The sequence below is a fragment of the Peromyscus maniculatus genome, chromosome 7, assembly GCF_049852395.1.
Source record: "Peromyscus maniculatus bairdii isolate BWxNUB_F1_BW_parent chromosome 7, HU_Pman_BW_mat_3.1, whole genome shotgun sequence".
Taxonomy (NCBI): Eukaryota; Metazoa; Chordata; class Mammalia; order Rodentia; family Cricetidae; genus Peromyscus; species Peromyscus maniculatus.
The window spans coordinates 86,795,005-86,817,072 of record NC_134858.1 but is presented as its reverse complement, the minus strand read 5'-3'; the positions used below and the strand labels follow the sequence as shown (position 1 = coordinate 86,817,072).

Here is a 22,068-nt window from a genome sequence, read left to right as displayed (position 1 = left end):
GAGGTAGCTGAGAATTCTACATGTGGTTTGGCAGGCAGCAGGAAGAAAGAGATAGACACTGGGCTTGGCTTGCACTTCTGAAACCTCAAAGCCCATTGACATGCTTCTTCCAAAAGGGCCATTCCTACTCATACCAGGCCAGATCAATTTATAGTGTAACTCATTATGAGGCTATGTGGGGCATTTTCATTAAAACAACCACAAAAATTTTTCAGAATTAAATAAAAATAAATACACAACATGCCCAAAATTATGGGATACAATGAAAGAGTTTTTTTTCTTTTTAGTTTATTCTCTCATACAATAGATCCTGTCTTCATGTTCTACTCCATCCCCTCCTCATAACCCGCTCATCTCTTTCCCCCAGATACACTACTCCTCTGTTTCCCTTCAGAAAAGAGCAAACCTAGAGATTTTAAGAGGCAAATCCATAGCACCAAGTACCTACGTAAAAAAAATTAATTAAAAAAACCTGAAGTGATCTTATGATAGCAATATAACAGAACAACTGAAATGCTAGAACAAAAAGGAGAAATTACACACAAAGGACTGAATGGCAAGAAATAATCAAACCCAAGGCTGAAATCAAAGTAGAAACAAAAAGAATAATTGATTCTTTGAGAAAATAAATATGATAGATAAACCCCCATCCAAATTAAAAGTCAGAGAGAAAATGTCCAAAGCAATAAAATCAGAAATGAAAAGGAAGGCATAACAACAGACACAGAGGAAATCCATAGAATCATGAGGACATAGTTTAAAAACCTGTACTCCACTAAATTGGAAAAATCTAAAAGAAATGGATACTTTTCTGAATAGGTACCACTTACAAAAGTAAAATGAAGATCAGGCAAGCAATTTAAATGACCTATAACACCTAGTGAATTAGAAACAGTCATTAAAAGTAAAAATAGCCTAGGACCAGATGTTTTCAGTGCAGAATTCACCAGACATTCAAAAAGTTAATGCCAATACTCTGCAAATTATTCCACAAAATAGATACAAAAGGAACATTGCCTATTAGTAAACTGCAAAAACTCTGGGTTTGATGTCCTGGTTTCAGCACCAAATGTTAGTAAACTACAAAAGCTCTGGGTTTGGTGTCCTGGGTTTCCGCACCAAATGTTAGTAAATTGATGGCTGAAACTGCGAGGAGCAGTTCCGCCCTAGAGGGCGAGATATCCTGGACACCTAAGAGCTACTATAGATAAGAGCTCTGCCCTGAAGGTGTCCGGGAAATCTGAAGCAGTTTAGCACAGCAGTAATGGCAGAACTGGAGACAGTTCTGCCCTAGAGGGTAAGGTATCCCGGGCACCTCAGAGCTGCTTAGGACAAGAGCTCTGCCCTGAAGGTGTCACAGACAGGATATACCTGGTATGATGGTATGATGGGGGATGGTTTCTCCGCAGGACACAGCAATCTTGCTTCTCTCCTGGAGAGCCACAATCTTTGGCTCAGTGTTACCAGCTCTTTCTCGCTCAGTGCACTATGGGACATCCCAGCAAGGTTCTTCTGTTCAGCTGTCAATGAAGTTCTTCACCCAATACTCTTTTGAGAAAGAGGTTTATTTGGGAACGAGGAGTCCAGGAGAGTAGCTGCCTCTACCAGGGTGAAGAGAACAGCTCACAACTGACTGGGCAGGGAAGTTTTAATAAGATGTCTAGGGGGCAGAGTCAACTGTAATTGGTTAGTTTATTTTCTGTCCAGGGATTGGCCAGTTTTATGAGCAAGGGGCAGAGATGGCCCTGATTTCAGGGCCAAACTGCATTTCTTTCACTGGCCTTTCTTGGCTTTTTGACACTACCTCTAAGGCCAGGGCACATTTCTTTCACTGACTGATTCTAGGGGCCAAGAGTGATATTTTGGTACTAGTCTCAGAGTCAGGGCATATTTCCTGGGTTCTGGGTTTGGGAATAAAGTGTTCACTTCTCTTGCTCAGGTCCCAAACACCTCTTCATGATTAAAGTCCTGGAGAGTTTAGGGACACAGGGGACACACTCAACATAATAAAGGCATTTTACAGCAAGCCTGTAGCCAACATCATCGTAAATGGAGAGAAACTCAAAACAATTCTACTAAAATCACAAGGCAAGGTTGTCCATTCTCTCCAGACCTATTCAATATTCTACTTGAACTCTTAACTAGAGCAATAAGACAACTAAAGAAAACCAAAGGGATGCAAACTGAAAAGGGAGAAGTCAAAGAATCTTTATTTGCAGATTGTATGATAGTATACATAAGTGAACCTAAAAATTCCACCAGGGAACTCATACACCTGATAAACGTTTCAGCAAAGTAACTGGATACAAAAGTAAACTCACAAAAATTAGTAGCCCTCCCATATACAAATGACAAACAGACTGAGAAAAAATTCAAAGAAACACACCTATTTCAATAGCCACTAATAATATAAAATATCTTGGAGTAACTCTACTCAAGAAAGTAAAAGATTTATATGATGGAAACTTCAAGTTTTTTTTTTTAAAAAGAAATTGAAGAATATATTAGTAGATGCAAAGATCTCCCATGCTCATGGATCAGTAGGAGTAACATAGTAAAAATGACCATCTGACCAAAAGCAATACAGATTCAATGTAACCCCCATCAAAATTTCAACACAATTCTTCACAGAACTTGAAAGAACAATTTTTAGCTTCATATCAAAAAAACAAAAAATCTAGAATAGATAAAACAATCCTGAACAATAAAAGAGCTGCTGGAGATCTCACTATTACTGATTTCAAGTTGTACTGGAAAGCTATATTAACAAAAAAACATATAGTATTAGCATAAAAAAGACACATTGATGCATGGAATAGGATTGAAGAACCAGGCATAAATCCACATTATTTTAGCACCTGTTTTTATAAAGAAGCAAGAAATACACTTTGGAAACAAACAAAAAAAAAGCATCTTCGACAAATGGTTCTGGTAAAATAGGATGTCTGCATGGGGAAGAATGAAAAATAGATTCATACCTACAACCCTTCACAAAACAACTCCAAATAGATGAAAGACCTCAACATAAGGACAGATACACTGAACCTTATAGAAGAGAAAGTAGGGAATAGTCTTGACTCATAGACACAGGAGATGACTTCTTGAACAGAACACTGTTAGCATGGACACAAAATTCGACTCATAGACACAGGAGATGACTTCTTGAACAGAACACTGTTAGCATGGACACAAAATTCGACAATTGATAAATGGAAACTCATGAAACTGAAAAGTTTCTGTAAGACAAAGGACACCATCATTCCTACAAAGTAACAGCCTACAGAATGGAAAAAGGTTATACCAACTCCACATCTAGTAGAAGATTAATATCCAATGTAGCATAAATCTTAAAGAGTCTTATTAATAAAAAAAAAAAAACTTGGGAGCCAGATTTTGGGATGAACGCTGAAAGATCAGAGAAGCAGAACAAGCTACAGCTAACTTCACCTTGCCAACTTCTCAGCCCATCCTGTTTCCTCAAACTGGAAGCCTCTGAGTCCTCACCCAAATGGATCTCAGCTGAACTGCTGCTGAAAGCCTAAAAGCTGAAAGGGTTATAGTCACTTGTTTTCACACCCTATATACATTTATGCTTCCTGCCATCACTTCCTAGGATTAAAGGCGTGTGTCACCATGCCTGGCTGTTTCCAGTGTGGTTTTGAAATCACAGAGATCTGGATGGATGCCTCCAGAATGCTAGGATTAAAGGTGTGTATGCCACCATTGTAGATGTAACCAACTGTCTTATTAAATAAGAAACACAGAACCAATGTAAAAAAGAAAGCCAAGAGATCAGAGCTCAGAGCTAAAATCTCACCCTTCCTCCTGTGGTGGTCCTAGCTTCCCGAAAGGGAGCTATTTCCTCTATTTCCTGTCTGTCCGTCTTTTCATAATCTTTTGTTCTGCCTTCTCATTGGTTGTAAACACAAACACATGACTGCCTCATCACTGTCTGTATGTACAGGCCCCCAGGTCTTAAAGGCATATGTCTCCAATGCTGGCTGTATCCCTGAACACACAGAGATCTATGGGATTAAAGGCGTGCGCCACCACTGCCACACTCTGTCTATGGCTCTAATAGCTCTGACGCCCAGGCACATTTATTTATTAACATACAATCAAAATCACATTTCAATACAATTAGAATACCACCACACACCATCTTCTGGTCTCTATGTCTATCTAGTGCCTGTTCTGTTCTCTGACTCTAGATAAGTTTATTACGGTACACAATATATTGGGGGACACAATATCACCACAATCCAAAATATGGAAAAAACTCAAGACTAGATATCAAGTAACCAAATAACCCGATTAAAAATGGGGAACAAATCTAAACAGAATTTTTAATAGAGAATTACTGCTCTTGGGCAAATATTCAAATGACACTTCATCCTACCACAAGGAAACATGTTTAACCATATTCACTGCTGCTCTTCATGACCGTCAGAAATTGGAAACAACCTAGATGCTCCTCAACAGAAGAATAGATAAAGTAAATGTGCTACAAAATGGACTATTACTCAGCTGTTTAAAAAAATAACATCTTGAAAACAACATCAGCTGGATAGCCCTGCTTCCTAGGCCCTAGCCTCCAGGGGTACATCTCATGCCTCTCCCCCACCCACTGACACCTACACCCCAGAGACACTGTAACACCCTCCCTCCACCCCCAGAAATTTCCCTCTCAACAGGTGGACCAGGACCACCTGCTCCTGGAGGAGAAGCTACCACAGGAACCACCTGCACCTAGAGGAGGATGTGAGTGTGTGGACTTTCAGCTGGACAGCCCTGCTCTCTAGTCCTTAGCACCCAGGGGTACATCTCATGTCCCCCCCCAGACATCAAAGCCCCAGAGACCCAGCAGCACCCTCCCCAGACCCTCAAACATCCCCTGAGGCATCACTGACCACCAGAGCCACAAGCCCTGCCTGCACCAAGTGGAGGAAGAGATGGTAGACTACAGTGTAAGAATACATTCAACAACATAAAGAACAATATGGCACCACCAGAAACTAGTAGTTCTATGACTACAAGATATGAACACCCCAATGAAGAAGCAGAAGAACACAACCTAAAAAATACCTTTATAAAGATGATAGAGGCCCTTAAAAAGGAAATGAAAAACTCCCTTAAAGAAATGGAAGAAAAGATAAATAAAAAAAATGGAAGAGATCAATAAATTCCTTAAAGAGAGCCAAGAAACTGGAGAGGGAAAATCGGAGTAAATCATAAGGTACTACAGATGCAGGCATAACAAACAGAATACAAGAGATGGAAGAGGGAATTTCAAGTGTTGAAGATATGATCACAGGAATAGATTTATTAGTCAAAGAAAATACTGAACCCAACAAATTCTTAACACAAAACATCTTGGAAATCTGAGAAACCATGAAAAGACCAAACCTAAGAATAATAGGGAAAGAAGAAAGAGAAGAATTTAAGCTTAAAGCAATAGAAAATACATTTAACAAAATCATAAAAGAAAATTTTCTCAACCTAAAGAAGGACATGCATAGGAAATTACAAGAAGCTTACAGAACACCAAATAGACTGGACCAAAAAAAGTCCCCTTGCCATATAATCATCAAACCACTAAACATACAGTATAAAGAAAGAATATTAAGAGTTACAAAGAAAAAAGTCAAGTGATATATAAAGGCAGACCCATCAGAATTTACACTCACCTTCTCAGTGGAGACTCTGAAAGCCAGAAGGCCCTAGACAGCAGGCCAGACTACTATACCAACAAAGCTTTCAATCATCATAGAAGGAGAAAACAAGATATTCCATGACAAAGCCAGATTTAAACAATACCTATCCACAAAACCAGCCCAACAGAAAATACTAGAAGGAAAACTCCAACCCAAGGAAGTTAACTGTACTCACAAAAACACAGGCAATACATAACCTCACACCAACAAACCCCAAAGAAGGGAAACACACAAGCACTACCGCTACCACCCCCCAAACCGAAAATAGCACGAATTAACAACTACTGGTCATGAATATCCCTTAACATCAATGAACTCAATTCACCTATAAAAAACACTCAGGCTAACAGAATGAATATAAAAACAGGTCCCATTTTTCTGCTGCATACCAGAAAGACACCTCAACCTCAAAGACAGGCATCACCTCAGAGTAAAGGGTCGGGAAAAGATTTTCCAATCAAATGGACCTAAGAAATAAGCTGGTATAGCTATCCAAATATCTAACAAAATAGACTTCAAACAAAAATCAATCAAAAGAGATGAAGGACATTTCATATTCATCAGAGGAAAAACCCATCAAGATGAAGTCTCAATTCTAAAGAATGAAAATAGATTCATATCTATCCCCATGCATAAAACTCAAGCCCAAATGAATCAAAATCCTCAACATATCCAGTTACACTGATCCTGATAAAAGAAAGTAGGAAGTAGCATCAAATGCATTGGTACAGGAAACTACTTCTTAAATATAACACCTGTAGCACAGATACAGAGAGCAACAATTATTAAATAAAACCTGCTAAAACTGGGAAGCTTCTTTAAGGCAAAGGACACAGTAAATGAGACAAAATGGCAGCCTACTGAATGGGAAAGATCTTCACCAACCCCACATCTGACAGTAGGCTGATCTCCAAAATACATAAAGAACTCAAGAAACTAGACATCAAAATACCCAATAATCCAATTAAAAATGGGGTACAGAGCTAAACAGAAGTCTCAACAGAACAATATCAAATGGCTGAAATACCTTTAAAGCATTGCTAAGCATCCTTAGCCATCAGGGAAATGCAAATCAAAATGACATTGAGATATCCTCTTATACCTGTCAGAATGACTAAAATTAAAATCATTGATGACAACCTACAGAATGGGAAAAGATTTTTACACACACAATAGATGGATAATATTTAAAATACATAAAGAACTCAAAAAACTGAACATCAGGAAAACAATTAACTCAGCTAAAAATGGAGTATAGATCTAAACAGAGAATTCTCAAATGTTAAAATACAACCTTCACTTCAGGATGCCTTTATCTTGTACCCACCCTTCCTAATCTTCAGTCCCCCAAAGAGCAGGATCAGGGAGCTCTGCACAAAACTTAGTTCACACCACAAAAGTTTGTTTAATGAACCAAATCATCTGCCTTTTTGGCTCTTGTATTCTCAAAGACATATGCAAAATGGCTTCTGTGATCTACTCAAATAGGGTTCAGACTTTCCAGGATCTGACTATGACTTCAGAGTCAAAGAAAATTGCCTAAGAGAATGTGAGAGTCTCCATCTTCTGGTGTCCCATCAGGTAACCCTTGTTACTATAGTGATTTAAAGTCAAACACCAGGAAGATGCTTCATAAAAGCCACAACGTGAATGATAGCACAGGTGGTGGCCTCATCCATGGGATTCCTGCTAACTCAGTTAGTAATAATCCTTATCTGAACTATATTTCTAGACACAAGACTCAAATAAACTTTACATATGGGAAATCTTCATAAGTCTGATGACTCCAATTCCCTAATCATGATTTAGTAAGTTACCTATAATTTTTATGTCTTTCTACACATTATTTTACATACTCCTTAAAATCCATCGTAACATACCCCTTATGTTCTTTGTGCTCTCTAAATACTAAACACATGTCAATGTTGACAACTGGCTTGCCACATAAATAATATGAAACACACTTTAACCTGTCAGTCCTCTCAATAATTATACCTAGCCTTCTCTTGATCTCATAATCTGTGAAACATTAATTTTTCATTGATTTGGCTTACTATAAAATTAAGCAAAACATTAGATTTTTAGATCAAGTAAGAAAAGCCTACTAATGCTTGTTTAGAAGAACATATGAAAGAAGCAATGGGCCATATAGGCAGATATGCATAGAATACCACAATGGAAAGTGAAAAAAGGCAAGAGATGATGAGGATCCAAACTCCAACAGATACCTTTAGAGAGTATATAAGGACAGTCTAGGGGCCAGCCAGGTTCATTCTTCTCTAGACCAGACAGAGTGTGTTTCTGTAACTTCTGGCTCCTAGAGTACTAGATCTGTCACCACCATACATTGAGTATCATACCCCAGAACTGAGCTAATATTGTGTCTCCACTAAAAAGTGCTGAGGCCACAGATAATTCCTTGGGTGAGTGCACAATTTATAGGTAAAATGTCATTGATATTTCCTATTGTTAATTTATTACCAAGCTAAGGTTTCTGCTTAAAAATGATTAATATTTTGCTATTTATGAAAAGAGATTCTACTCCCATTTGGTCATCTTTCTTCATAAATATATATTTAGAGTGTTTCTGATGTACTTCATACATGCAACATGGACATCTCTAAATTATTGTACACACATAATGTCTAAAAATAAATACTCTGAATGGGTTGAAAATTACTAGTGTTTAGAGATTTGTTATATAAATACTATGTATAAAAGTGAAAACTCATGATTTATCAAAGGAAAATATTTTAGTATTTTTCTGTTGTAAACTTTAGGAAGATATTATTACAGTGTGAAGTAATATGTAGTCATAGTTTACCATGTTGGTTATTCCTGCTATTGACTGATTTACTAGGTTAGAAGTATACATGTGGCTTGGACACAAAACAAATCTCAACAGATACAAAAAAATTGGAATAACCTCCTGTATCTTATCAGACCACCATGCCTTCAAGTTAGACCTCAACAACAACAAAAATTATAGAAAACCCACAAACTCATGGAAACTGAATAATGCCCACCTGAAACATCAATGGGTCAAGGAAGAAATAAAGAAAGAAATTAAAGATTTCCTAGAATTCATTGAAAATGAAAGTACAACATACCCAAACTTATGGGACACTATGAAAGCAGTGCTAAGAGGAAAATTCATAGCTCTAAATGCACACATAAAGAAGAGAGAGCAATCCCATACCAATGAATTAACAGCACAACTGAAAGCTCTAGAACAAAAAGAAACAAACTCACCCAGGAGAAATAGACGCCAGGAAATAATCAAATTGAGGGCTGAAATCAATGAAATAGAAAACAAGAGAACAATACAAGAAATCAATGAAACAAAGAGTTGGTTCTTTGAAAAAATCAACAAGATATACAAACCCCTAGCCAAATTAACCAAAAGGCAAAGAGAGAGCACCCAAATTCACAATATCAGAAATGAAAAGGGAGACATAACAACAGACAATGAGGAAATCCAGAGAATCATCAGATCATACTTCGAAAATCTGTACTCCACAAAAATGGAAAACCAGGAAGAAATGGACAATTTTCTGGATAAATACCACATACCAAAATTAAATCAAGACCAGATAAACCATTTAAATAGACCAATAACCCCTAAAGAAATAGAAACAGTCATCAAAAGTCTCCCAACCAAAAAAAGCCCAGGACCAGATGGTTTCAGTGCAGAATTCTACCAGACTTTCAAAGAAGAACTAATACCAATACTCTTCAAAGTGTTCCACACAATAAAAACAGAAGGAACACTACCAAACTCTTTTTATGAGGCTACACTTACCCTGATACCCAAACCACACAAAGATGCAACAAAGAAAGAGAACTACAGACCAATCTCCCTCATGAACATTGATGCAAAAATACTCAACAAAATATTGGCAAACTGAATCCAAGAATACATCAAAATAATCATCCATCACGACCAAGTAGGATTCATCCCAGGGATGCAAGGATGGTTCAACATACAAAAATCAGTCAATGTAATACACCATATAAACAAACTGAAAGAAAAAAACCACATGATCATCTCCTTAGATGCTGAAAAAGCCTTTGACAAAATCCAACACCCCTTCATGATAAAGGTCTAAGAAAGATCAGGAATACAAGGAACATTTATAAACATAATAAAAGCAATTTATAGCAAGCCAACAGCAAATACCAAATTAAATGGAGAGAAACTCAAAGCGATACCACTAAATTCAGGAACAAGACAAGGCTGTCCACTCTCCCCATATTTATTCAATATAGTACTAGAAGTTCTAGCTAGAGCAATAAGACAACAAAAGGAGATCAAAGGGGTACAAATTGGCAAGGAAGAAGTCAAACTTTCACTATTTGCAGATGATATGATAGTATACATAAGTGACCCCAAAATCTCTACCAGGGAACTCCTACAGCTGATAAACTCCTTCAGTAAAGTGGCAGGATACAAGATCAACTCAAAAAAATCAGTAGCCCTCCTATACACAAATGATAAAAGGGCTGAGAAAGAAGTCAGAGAAACATCACCCTTTACAATAGCCACAAATAATATAAAATACCTTGGGATAACACTAACTAAACAAGTGAAGGACCTTTTTGATAAGAACTTTAAATCTCTAAAGAAAGAAATTAAAGAAGATATCAGAAAATGGAAGGATCTCCCATGCTCATGGATAGGTAGGATTAACATAGTAAAAATGGCAATCTTACCAAAAGCAATCTACAGATTCAATGCAATCCCCATCAAAATCCCAACACAATTCTTCACAGACTTGGAAAGAAAAATACCCAACTTTATATGGGAAAACAAAAGACCCAGGATAGCTAAAAGAATCCTATATGATAAAGCAACCCTTGGAGGCATCACCATCCCGGACCTCAAACTCTACTATAGAGCTATAGTAATAAAAACAGCTTGGTACTGGTATAAAAACTGACATACAGACCAATGGAATTGAATTGAAGACCCTGACATTAATCCATGCACATATGAACACCTGGTTTTCGACAAAGGAGCCAAAACTATATAATGGAACAAAGAAAGTATCTTCAACAAATGGTACTGCCATAACTGGATGTCAATATGTAAAAGATTACAAATAGATCCATATCTGTCACCATGCACAAAACTCAAGTCCAAGTGGATCAAAGACCTAAACATAAATCCAGTTACACTAAACTTAATAGAAAAGAAAATAGGAAGCACTCTTGAACGCATTGGCACCGGAGACCATTTCCTAAATAAAACACCAACAGCACAGACCCTGAGCACAACAATTAATAAATGGGACCTTGCAAAATTGAGAAGCTTTTGCAGGGCAAAAGACACAGTCAATAAAACAAAAAGACAGCCAACAGAATGGGAAAAGATCTTCACCAACCCCACATCTGACAGAGGATTGATCTCCACAATATATAAAGAACTCAAGAAACTAGACATCAAAGTACTGAATTAAAAATGGGCTAAAGAGCTAAACAGAGAATTCACAAAACAAGAACTACAAATGGCTGAAAGACATTTAAAATAATGCTCAACATCCTTAATCATCAAAGAAATGCAAATCAAAACGACTCTGAGATACCACCTTACACCCGTTAGAATGGCTACGATCAAAAACACCAATGACAACCAATGTTGGAGAGGATGTGGAGCAAAGGGAACACTCCTCCACTGTTGGTGGGAATGTAAACTTGTACAACCACTGTGGAGATCAGTATGGTGGTTTCTCAGAAAATTAGGAGAGCGAACTACCTCAAGACCCAGCCATCCTACTCTTGGGCATATACCCAAGGAACGCTGATTCATACCATAAAGATACATGCTCAGCTATGTTCATAGCAGCACTATTTGTAATAGCCACAACCTGGAAACAACCTAGATGCCCATCAATGGAAGAATGGATGAAAAAAATGTGGTACATATACACAATTGAGTACTACTCAGCAGAGAAAAACAATGAAAGCATGAAATTTGCAGGCAAATGGATGGAACTAGAAAAAATCATCCTGAGTGAGGTAACCCAAACCCAGAAAGACAGTCATGGTATGTACTCACTCATAGGTAGATTCTAGATATAAAATAAAGAACAATCAGACCACAACCCATAGAACCATAGAGGCTATAAATTATATATATATATATATCATGGAGGTCCCTAGGATGACTGTGGCTTATAATAAATTTCAGTTTTACTCAATTATTGAAAAAAATAGCCAAATGAATGGAAACACATGAACTATGAACCAAAGGTTGAGGGGCCCCCAGCTGGATCAGGCCCTCTGAATAGGTGAGACAGTTGATTGGCTTGATCAGTTTGGGAGGCAACTAGGCAGTGGGACCAAGTCCTGTGCTCATTGCATGAGTTGGCTGTTTGAAACATGGAGCTTATGCAGGTACACTTGGCTCAGTCTGGGAGGAAGGGACTGGACCTGCCTGGACTGAGTCTACCAGGTTGATCACAGTCCTCGGGGAAGACTTGTCCTGGAGGAGGTGGGAATGGGGAGTAGGCTGGTGGTAAGGGGAGGGGGTGGGAGTGGGAAGAATAGGGGAACCCATGGCTGATATGTAGAACTGAATGCTATTGTAAAATAAAATATAAAAAAAAGAACTATACATGTGTTTAAATTAGAGAAAACTAGTTGCAATATTCTACTCATGAATGTAGATTCTAGTTAAAATCAGGTGAAATTTTTCAGTTCTGTCTTCACTTTTCATTATCTCCGTGTATGTATTTATTACGTTGGAATTACGTATATAATGTACAGAAAAAATAGGGAAGGAGGGCCATCAGGTAAGTTAAAGAAGACAGCATTGGATTCTCCATCTTTTTTCTAAACTAATCTTCACAATGAGTATTAGTACTGTATTTGAAGTATACAAGACCACCAGCTAAAGCCATTGATTCCATTTGCTTCAGACACCAGAAGCTGAAGTTACTTGGAGGATATTTACCTCAATCAAACCAAGATTCTTCATTTGAGTTATGGTTGAAAGAGAAGGGCAATGGGCACCTGTTGATTAGATAGCCAAATCTCCAGTAGTCATGAGAGCCTCGTTTATGCCTCAAGGATTCATCCCTTAAACTCAACCCAGGAATTATTATCTTTAGTAAACAAGTTTCCCCAGAGAGTACCCTAGTATTCAACTCTATGGGATTTAAGAAACACAAGGAAACCTCTGAAGATGTCTGTGAAGGATTATTAGAGGTAGATTTACTATACTTGGAAAGAACCACATTAAATGCTAATTATATCACTTGATCATTCCAAGGTTTGAGGTCATAAAACTGAAGGAAAAAAGGGAACAGGAGCTGAGCAGCAAGTATTTCTTGTTTTCTGCTTCCTGATTTTGGATGCCTTGAGACCACCTACCTCAAGCTCCTACCACCATTTCTACCCCACAATGATGGACAATATTCTTGAATTATGAGCCAACATAATTGTTATTCTTGTTAGATATTTTACCTGAAAGAAGATGAGTAACTAATATTGCCTTCAAGTGTCAAAGAGTCAGACAGTAGTATGTGAACCACTAAGACACTAAGATCAGAAATCAAGCAAAGCATTTACTTGGGACCAAGTGAAGCAGGGAGTGTTTTCTTGGAAAGGAAACAAAGAATCAGGTTTAACCTACCTATGTCAGTAGCGAAAGGCCAACATGTGGACTTGAAGGAGTTTGATCTCTTCATAGTGTATAATTTTTTTATACTCACTGAGAGATCATGTCTCAGATCATGAACTAAGGCACTAATTTGGATGGAGCCTCCAGAAAAGATGCAGGTGGTAGGGCACAGAAGGTCATTAGATCAATCTATACTTCTGTCAAGAAGAGTGAAACAGGAAAGTTTAGCATCTACAATTCTATACTAATCCTGACTTTTGGTCACCAAAAAAATGAAGCTTGTTTTGCCATACACAGGATTAAATCACAACTTGAAGGCAATTTTTGGCAGTCTCTTGCTTTTCTGGGGTCCAATAATAGCAATTATGTTTTCTTCCTTTAGAAAAATGGAGTCAGACATCTCACAAGCCTTCCAGAAAGAACTCACCTGCTTCATCTGCCTGAGCTGCCTGACAGACCCAGTCACCATAAGCTGTGACCACAGCTTCTGTCAAACCTGCCTCCACTCTTCCTGGGAAGACACCCAACTTCCTGTCCAATGCCCTATGTGCAGGGAACCATCCCAGAAGAAGGGCTGCAGAACCAACATTGTTCTGAAGAAGCTTCTGTTCCTTACCAGACAAGCCAGCCTATTGAAGGACCTGAGCTCTGAGGAGCATAAGTGTGTGACCCACGAGGATCCTAAGAGGATCTTCTGTGCTGAGAACAGGATCCTCCTCTGTCAACTCTGCTCTAATGCCCATGAGCACAGAGGACACAGACACTGTCCCATTGAAGCAGCTGCTGAGGATCAAATGGTAAGTGATGCTTCTGAGAGAACTTGCAAGCTGGAGAGAGGTAGGCTTAGCAAACCACAGGAAGATGCTGGTCCTCATTATTACAAAGCCACTGTTTTCAGAATGGTGGAACTTTAATAACAGCTAATAAAGAAAAGGTGACTAGAAATGTAAACATCCCTTGGACGACCCATGAGTATAAAGATCATTTGTATTTTATGATACATTATGCCCAGGTAACTGGAAAGTGCAAAACTGAATTCATATCTTTTTTTTTTTTTTTAAGACAGGGTTTCTCTGCGTAGCTTTGTGCCTTTCCTGGAGCTCACTTGGTAGCCCAGGCTGGCCTCAAACTCATAAAGATCCGCCTGGGTGGTGGTGGCACATGCCAGTAGGATTTGCTGAAGGAGGCAGAGGCAGGAGGATCATGAATTCATATCTTTTAAAAGTGTCTATGACTGGACATACAGGCCCGGCAGCGGCCTGCAGAGGTAGACAAGCCCGGTGGCAGCAGCAACAAACAGTGGCAGGTAGGCCCACAGAGACATACAGGCCCAACAGCAGCCCACAGAGGTAGATGAGCCAGGAAGCAGCCACAAGCAGAGCCAGGTAGGCCCGTGGCGGCAGCCGGCAGAGACATACAGGCCCAGTGGTGGCCCACAGAGGTAGACAGGCCCAGCAGCAGCAAGAAGCAGAGGCAGGTAGGCCCACAGCAGCAGCTGGCAGAAACATACAGGCCCGGCGGCGGCCCACAGAGGTAGACAGGCCCTGTAGCTACAGCCGACAGGGCCATACAGGCCTGGTGGCAGCCGGGAGAGACATACAGGCCCGGCGGCTGCCCGAAGAGGTAGACAGGCAGGCAGCTGTGGCCAACAGGGACATACAGGGCCAGCAGTGGCCTGCAGAGGTAGACAAGCCCAGCAGCAGTGACAAGCAGAGGTAGGGACGCCTCTAACCCCAAAACCCAGGAAATTTGGGACACCATGAAACAGAACGAATCTGAACACTCCATCTGAGGACAACCCAGGGCCCAGCTGCTGATCCTGCAAAACCCAACAACTTGGAGGTTTTGGTGAGACTACCCCTCTCAGCTGAAATCCACCCGGGAGAGGATTCAGATGCCTATAGTTTGAAGTCTGAAGAAACAAGATCAGCTGAGGAGTTGACGAATGAACAAAATGTGACCTGGGAACACAGAAGAAGGCGCTGCCCATCCACCAAACCAGATCACCAGAATCATAAGTATATACTTCACCAACTGAGATCAGCTGCTCCTAAAGAAAGAGCCCAATAGCACCAATTTAACCAAGAACTCCTACTGAACCAAGACTAAAAATTAGAACAAGGGAGGCACTCTCAGACACAGACACCACCTGCACCGAGCAGAGGAAGGGATGAGTAGACGCCAGTGCAAAAATACAGGCAACAACATAAAGACCTATATGGCAACATCAGAACCTAGTGATTCTACACCTGTAAGACCAAAACATACCAAGACAGAAGAAACAGAAGAAATCAACCCTAAAAAACGACTTTAAGAAGAGAAGATAGAGGCCCTTAAAGAAGAAATAAAACATTCCCTTTAAGAAGAAATAAAAAATTCCCTTAAAGAGGTAATGAAAAACTCCATTAAAGAGGAAATAAAAAAAACTCCCCTAAAGAAATAGAAGAAAAAACTAACAAAAAGAAAGCCAAGAAAAAGCAATTAAACAGATGAAAGAAATATTCCAAGATCTGAAAAATGAATTTGAGACAATAAAGAAAACACATGCTGAGGGAATGCTGGAAATAGAAATCCTGACTAAACGAACAGGAACTACAGAAACAAGCATAACCAACCGATTGCAAGAGATGGAACAGAGAATCTCTGACACTGAAGACACAAAAGAGAAAATAGATTCCTCAGTCAAAGAAAACACTAAAGACAAAAAAGTCGTAACACAAAATGTCCAGGAAATTTGGGACACCATGAAAAGACCAAACCCAAGAATAATAGGGATAGAAGAAGGAGAAGAATACCAACTCAAAGGCACAGAAAATATATTCAACAAAATCATAGAAGAAAACTTTCCTAACCTAAAGAAAGAAGTACCTATGAAGATACAAGAAGCTTACAGAACACCGAATAGGCTGGATCCAAAAAAAAAAAAAATCCCCTCACCACATAAATAATCAAAACACTAAACACACAGAACAAAGAAAAAATATTAAGAGCCACAAAGGAAAAAGACCAAGTAACATATAAAGGCAAACCTATCAGAATAACACCAGACTTCTCAATAGAGACTATGAAAGCTAGAAGATCATGGAGAAATCTTATTCAGACACTAAGAGACCATACATGCCAACCCAGTCTATTATACCCAGCAAAACTCTCAATCACCATAGGTAAAGTAAACAAAATATTCCAGGATAAAACCAGATTTAATCAATACCTGTCCACAAACCCAGCCCTACAGAAAGCACCAGAAGGGAAAATCCAACCCAAAGAAGCTAAACACATCAATAAAAAATCAATAGATAATGCCAAAGAAGGACAACACAACACAACCACAAAAAATAACAGGAATTAACAATCACTGGTCATTAATATCCATCAATATCAATGGTCTCAACTCACCTATAAAAAAACACAGGCTAACAGAATGGATAAGAAAACAGGACCCATCCATCTGCTGCATACCGGAAACACACCTTAACTTCAAAGACAGACAGTACCTCTGAGTAGAGGGCTGGGAAAAGGCTTTCTAAGCAAATGGACCTAAGAAACAAGCTGGGGTAGCTATCCTAAAATCTAATAAAATAGACTTCAAACTAAAATCAATCAAAAGAGATCAGGATGACCACTCCTGAACCAGTAATTCTAAACAAACTAAGATAGAAATTCATAGCCATAAGGGAAGCTTCAGGTTAGGATGCTGTCCATTGGACTTCTCTCATATTCTAGAAAGAAGATGTTCTAGAAATTATTGCCAATTTTAGACCAGAATAAATAGAATGCCAGAAAGAAAAGTTCACAATTGTCATATATCAAAGTAAATATGAGAATAGAGCAGTGTAAAAAAATGTAACCATTATCTGAGTGGAAAAGTATGCCTAGCAATTAATGGATATTTTATTTATTTATTTGTTTGTTTGCTTGCTTGTTTTTCAAGACAGGGTTTCTCTTTGTAGCTTTGTAGCCTGTCCCGAAACTGGCTTTTTAGACCAGGCTTGCCTCAAACTCACAGAGATCCTCCTGCCTCTACCTTTCAAGTGCTGGGATTAAAGGTGTGCACCACCACCACCCAGCTTGATATTTTAACAAAATATTTCTTCACAAAAACAAAATAAAGTGAGAAAAATATGTTAACCTGTTAGTGTGTTTCAGTATATAAATTAATATACACTGTTTATATATTTATACTTCATGTAATCTTAAAACACTATTCTAGTAAGATTGGAAAAATTCCTTCACATGAACATGAGAAGTCCATTAGAAAACCTAAAGTGTAATTCACAGAAATGATTTTTTTTTTGGTCCTTTTAGGCTTCTACAATGTGGATAGCATCCTCAGTGAACACCAAGAAACATACTCAGGGAGCAAATCTTATAAATGCATTGAAAGTAAAAAAACAAAAAACAAAAAACAAAAACCCTTTACTAGCCAATAAGATCTTACAGTTTATCTGGGGACACATAACCAGAGAAAAGCCCATGTATGCATCCAGTGTGAGAAACTCTTTAGCACTAAATCTTCCCTTACTAGTCATCAGAGAATTCACAAAGGAGAAAAGCCCTATGGATGTAGTAAATGTGATAAAACCTTCAGGCAAAAGTCAGCCCTCATTTTACATGAGAGAACTCATACTGGCAAGAAACCCTTTGAATGTTATGAGTGTGGTAAAGCCTTCCAACATAACTGGTATCTCAAAATACATTAGAGAATTCACACAGGTGAGAAACCATATGAATGTAAACATTCATATGTTTACATTCATATGTGAAAGAGCATTTCTAAAGTAGTCATACCTCAAAATGTATCAGGGAACTCAAAAGAGGGACAAACCATATGAATGTGAAGAATGTGGAAAAACCTTCCATAACAAGTCTTACTTCAACATGCACCATAGAACTCACACTGGTGAGAAACCCTATGCATGCAATGAGTGTGGGAAAGCCTTTAACCAAAAGTCAGACCTCAGGAGGCATCAGAGAATTCACAACAGTGAGAAATTACATGAATGTGAGGAATGTGGAAAAGCCTTTCAAAATAAGTCATACCTCAAAACTCATCAGAAAGTTCACACAGGTGAGAAACCCTATGAATGTGATAAGTGTGGGAAAACATTTCAGTTGAAGTTAGTCCTTAGTAAGCATATAGAATTCACACAGGTGAAAAGCTCTATGAATGCATTCAGTGTGGGAAAATGTTTGGCTACAAATCATCTCTCATATTACATGAGTTGATGCATTATGGGGAGAAATCCTATGAATGCAATATATGTAGAAAAACATTTTCACAGAAATCAAACCTAAGTAGGCATCAGAGAACTCACTGACATGGGGAATTATGATGAGGATGGGTATAGAACGACATTTATTTAAGCCTCAGAATGCTTCAAATTCTCCAACCAAGCATTCCCTTGAGTGTGTGTAGTATAGGTGTTCTTTCTGTAAAACAACTCTCAGTTAACATGGAGAACCCTCACAGGTTTGAGAAACATTAGGGACGTATTGAATGTGAAGGAAAGTTTCACCAGAACTTGCCCATAAAATGTAATGAGAAAACTCACACAAGAGGAAATTTTTATAAATGTAATACATATGGGAAAAGGTCCCAAACTACAGGTCTAAACTTGGAATGCATCTAAGTATTTACATAGGAGGAAACATGAATATAAAAAATATAGAAGTTTTAAACATGTTTTAAATATATCTAACTCATATTGGAGAAAAACTCAACGAAAGTCATGAACGTGGAAAATACTTTTTATATCTGAGAGAAATCTATGAATATAATGAAAGTTGAAAATCATTTTGGCATCATTCATGCTTTAATATGCACGAGAAAGTCTGCACTGGCAAAAGACTCTTCTAGGAATGTAATCATTAGAAAACTGTCTAAAAGTCACTCCTTGTTAAATATGAAATAATCCTGTGAGGAAAATCTCTGTGAATGGAATAATCATGGAATCTGTCCAGTAGAAATTTCCCCACAGCATGCATCAGAGAATTCACTTGAGAAAGGAATGCCTATAATGTTGAAAGCCCATTCATTAACCATACATCACACCTAAGCAAGTATCAGACAGCACAATCTAAGAAAAGTCTTATAGTATTGAAGAACATCAAGAACATTTAGAAATTAAGAATTGGCATACATCACAGACTGTACAATGGAATAATACTGGGTGGCAGAGTGGCTACTTGCCCTCAGAGACCTTTTTCTTATATCTCTGGACCTAGCCTGCAATTCTAAGCCTCACTATGGTCATTACAAGTTAAGTGAGCTTTGCGGGAAGACTATGAACTCAGCAGATATGCAATATTTCTAGACTTGGCACCCCAAAGAACAACAGGCATTTTTTCCAGTTTATGTCAAAGTGAAGTTAAGGTGACCTTCCCCCCCTTTTTGAGACAGGCATTCTCTGTGTAGCTTTGGCACCTTTCCTGGAACTCAATCTGTAGCCCAGGCTGGCCTCAAACTCACAGAGATCCGCCTGCTTCTGCCTCCCGGTTCATGGGACTAAAGGCTTGCACCAACACCGCCTGGCCCAAAAGACATTCTAGCAAACATTGAGGAAAATTCATTAGGATTGAGGAATTCGTTGAAAAAAAAAAAACCAGAGATCTTTCAACTTTGTCTTTGTGCTCTGTGCCAGGCACATTTGTGTGAAATAAATGTTTGTAATATTTAGTCTTCCCAAGTGTGATCTGTTCTCATTGTATTATGAACAGGTCACTCTTGATAATTCATTTTATGAATACAGGGAGTCTTTCTGAGAGATGTGAGTAGCCTTTTATCAGCATATTCGTACAGAAAAGAATCCTGCTTAATCATTTGTCATTTCCAGCTTAATTCTAGAAGAATCAATTGTGGAAAGTTCACAGTGAACCATTTTTGAGAAATTGTTTAATCATTCAGGGGTATCTCAATAATGAAAATATAGATCACTGTCAAATACTTTTATAGTATTTTCATTTTTCTTCTTTTTCTTTTTTTGTTTTTTTTTTTTTGAGACAGGGTTTCTCTGTGTAGTTTTGGCGCCTGTCCTGGCACTTTGTAGACCAGGCTGGCCTCGAACTCATAGAGATTTGCCTGGCTCTGACTCCCCCCTCCAATTCTGGGATTACTGTGTGTACCACCACCACCTGACTTTTTTTTTTTTTATAAAAAAATGTAATGAAGAGAGACTTACCAACATATGTATTACACATATGAACACAAGTAATGTTAAACATATTTACTTTAACAACAAATATTTGAGTATTGACCAGGCATAAAACATGAGTGGTGATATAGTCTGTAAAGGTACATTTGACTAAGTCTGGAGACATTCTTGTTTATTTAACTGGATGTTGGGAGCTGCTGATCATCAGCTCCTGGGTAGAGGCCAGGGATCTGATACATTGCTTAAGAAACACTGAAGAGCCTCCTCAGGTTAGAAATTTGTGTCAGAAATTTCTCTTAATGACACCTTAACTCTGACATGATAATACATACAGCTAATATAATAAATATTGTGACAAATAGTGTGCTCTGTCATTTTCTGTTGCTGTAACAAAACACTTAATGGTTAGAACTTTACCAGGAGATTAAATTTATTTTGATGATAATTTCTTTTTTAGGTTGAAAATCCAAGATCAGGTAGTTTCATCATTTTAGCTTCTACCGTGGGCCTGTTTAGCTGTTTTACAACATGCTGAAGAGTTGTAAAGGGAACAAGCTCTGTGTAGAGAGATAGCAAATGTGCTTTGACCCTGCATTAAAAGTAACACAAAATTATGGGAATAAGCCCAAGATTAGCACTAATCTCTTTTGTGGCATTTTCCCTCGATCCAGTTCCTCTTCCCTCCTTTCCTTGCCATCTGGCAGAGGTTCACTCACCTTTCAACACTACCACACAGTGGGCCAAGTTTTACCTAGCACATACAATTTTGAAAGGCTTTTTACACTAACTGCTACTGCAAGATCATGTTGTTTTAAGTATGACACATAGAAGAATTATACTATACATTTTCTACTAATGAATGTAAAATTTTAATTTATTTAAAAATTTTGGTTGTGGCTTTGAGACAAGGTCTCCTTATTATATAGCTTTTGCTGTCCTAGACTTGCTATGTAGACCCATCTGACCTTGAAATTTGCTATGTCAACTAGGCTGACCTGCAACTCACATATCTACTTGTCTCTGCCCCCCAAGTCTGGGATTAAAGGTGTGTGCCAACATTGCCAGCCAGTTTCTATTTTTATTACCTAAATCATAAGTAAAACACACCTGCCCAATGACTTCACTGTGCATAGTTGCACCCTGTAATAAAAAAAAGCATTTTTGTAGATATATACAACCCTTGCACATTACTTTGAACAGATTAACTGTTAATTACCTCAGATAGCTGTGAACAATGGTAATATTTTATTCCATCCAGTTAAATGCAATCTCTGGAAGATGAATTTCTAATGTTGAAATTGGTACCTGCACAGGTGTAGGTATGTATGCCAAAGGATGTGTGATGAGTTACTCTGTATAATTGAATCTCCAGTTATGGAATGCTAGGTACATGCCCACTAATAGCTATTTAATTGGTAAGCTTTGATTCCACTACACTTTAAAGAAAAACAGGGACATATTTACTTGACTTTATGTGTAAGTATTTTGCCTGAATAAATGTATGTATGTTATGTATATCTATCACATGCATATCTGGGGCCTGAGGAAGTCAGAAGAGGTCCTAGATGAAAAGACATAT

General features: G+C 38.3%; 1 protein-coding gene and 1 pseudogene across 1 annotated transcript in view; both read left to right on the top strand.

The window, feature by feature from the left end:
* The window catches only part of LOC143274301 (tripartite motif-containing protein 43-like), a 34,432-nt gene that overhangs the window by 4,915 nt on the left and 7,449 nt on the right, over window positions 1-22,068 (top strand). The window contains exon 2 of the mRNA XM_076576812.1: window positions 13,721-14,135. The gene's annotated coding sequence lies outside the window, so the exon portion shown is untranslated. The remainder of the gene's footprint in view (window positions 1-13,720; window positions 14,136-22,068) is intronic.
* LOC143274407 (uncharacterized) lies at window positions 13,725-18,671 on the top strand (annotated as a pseudogene).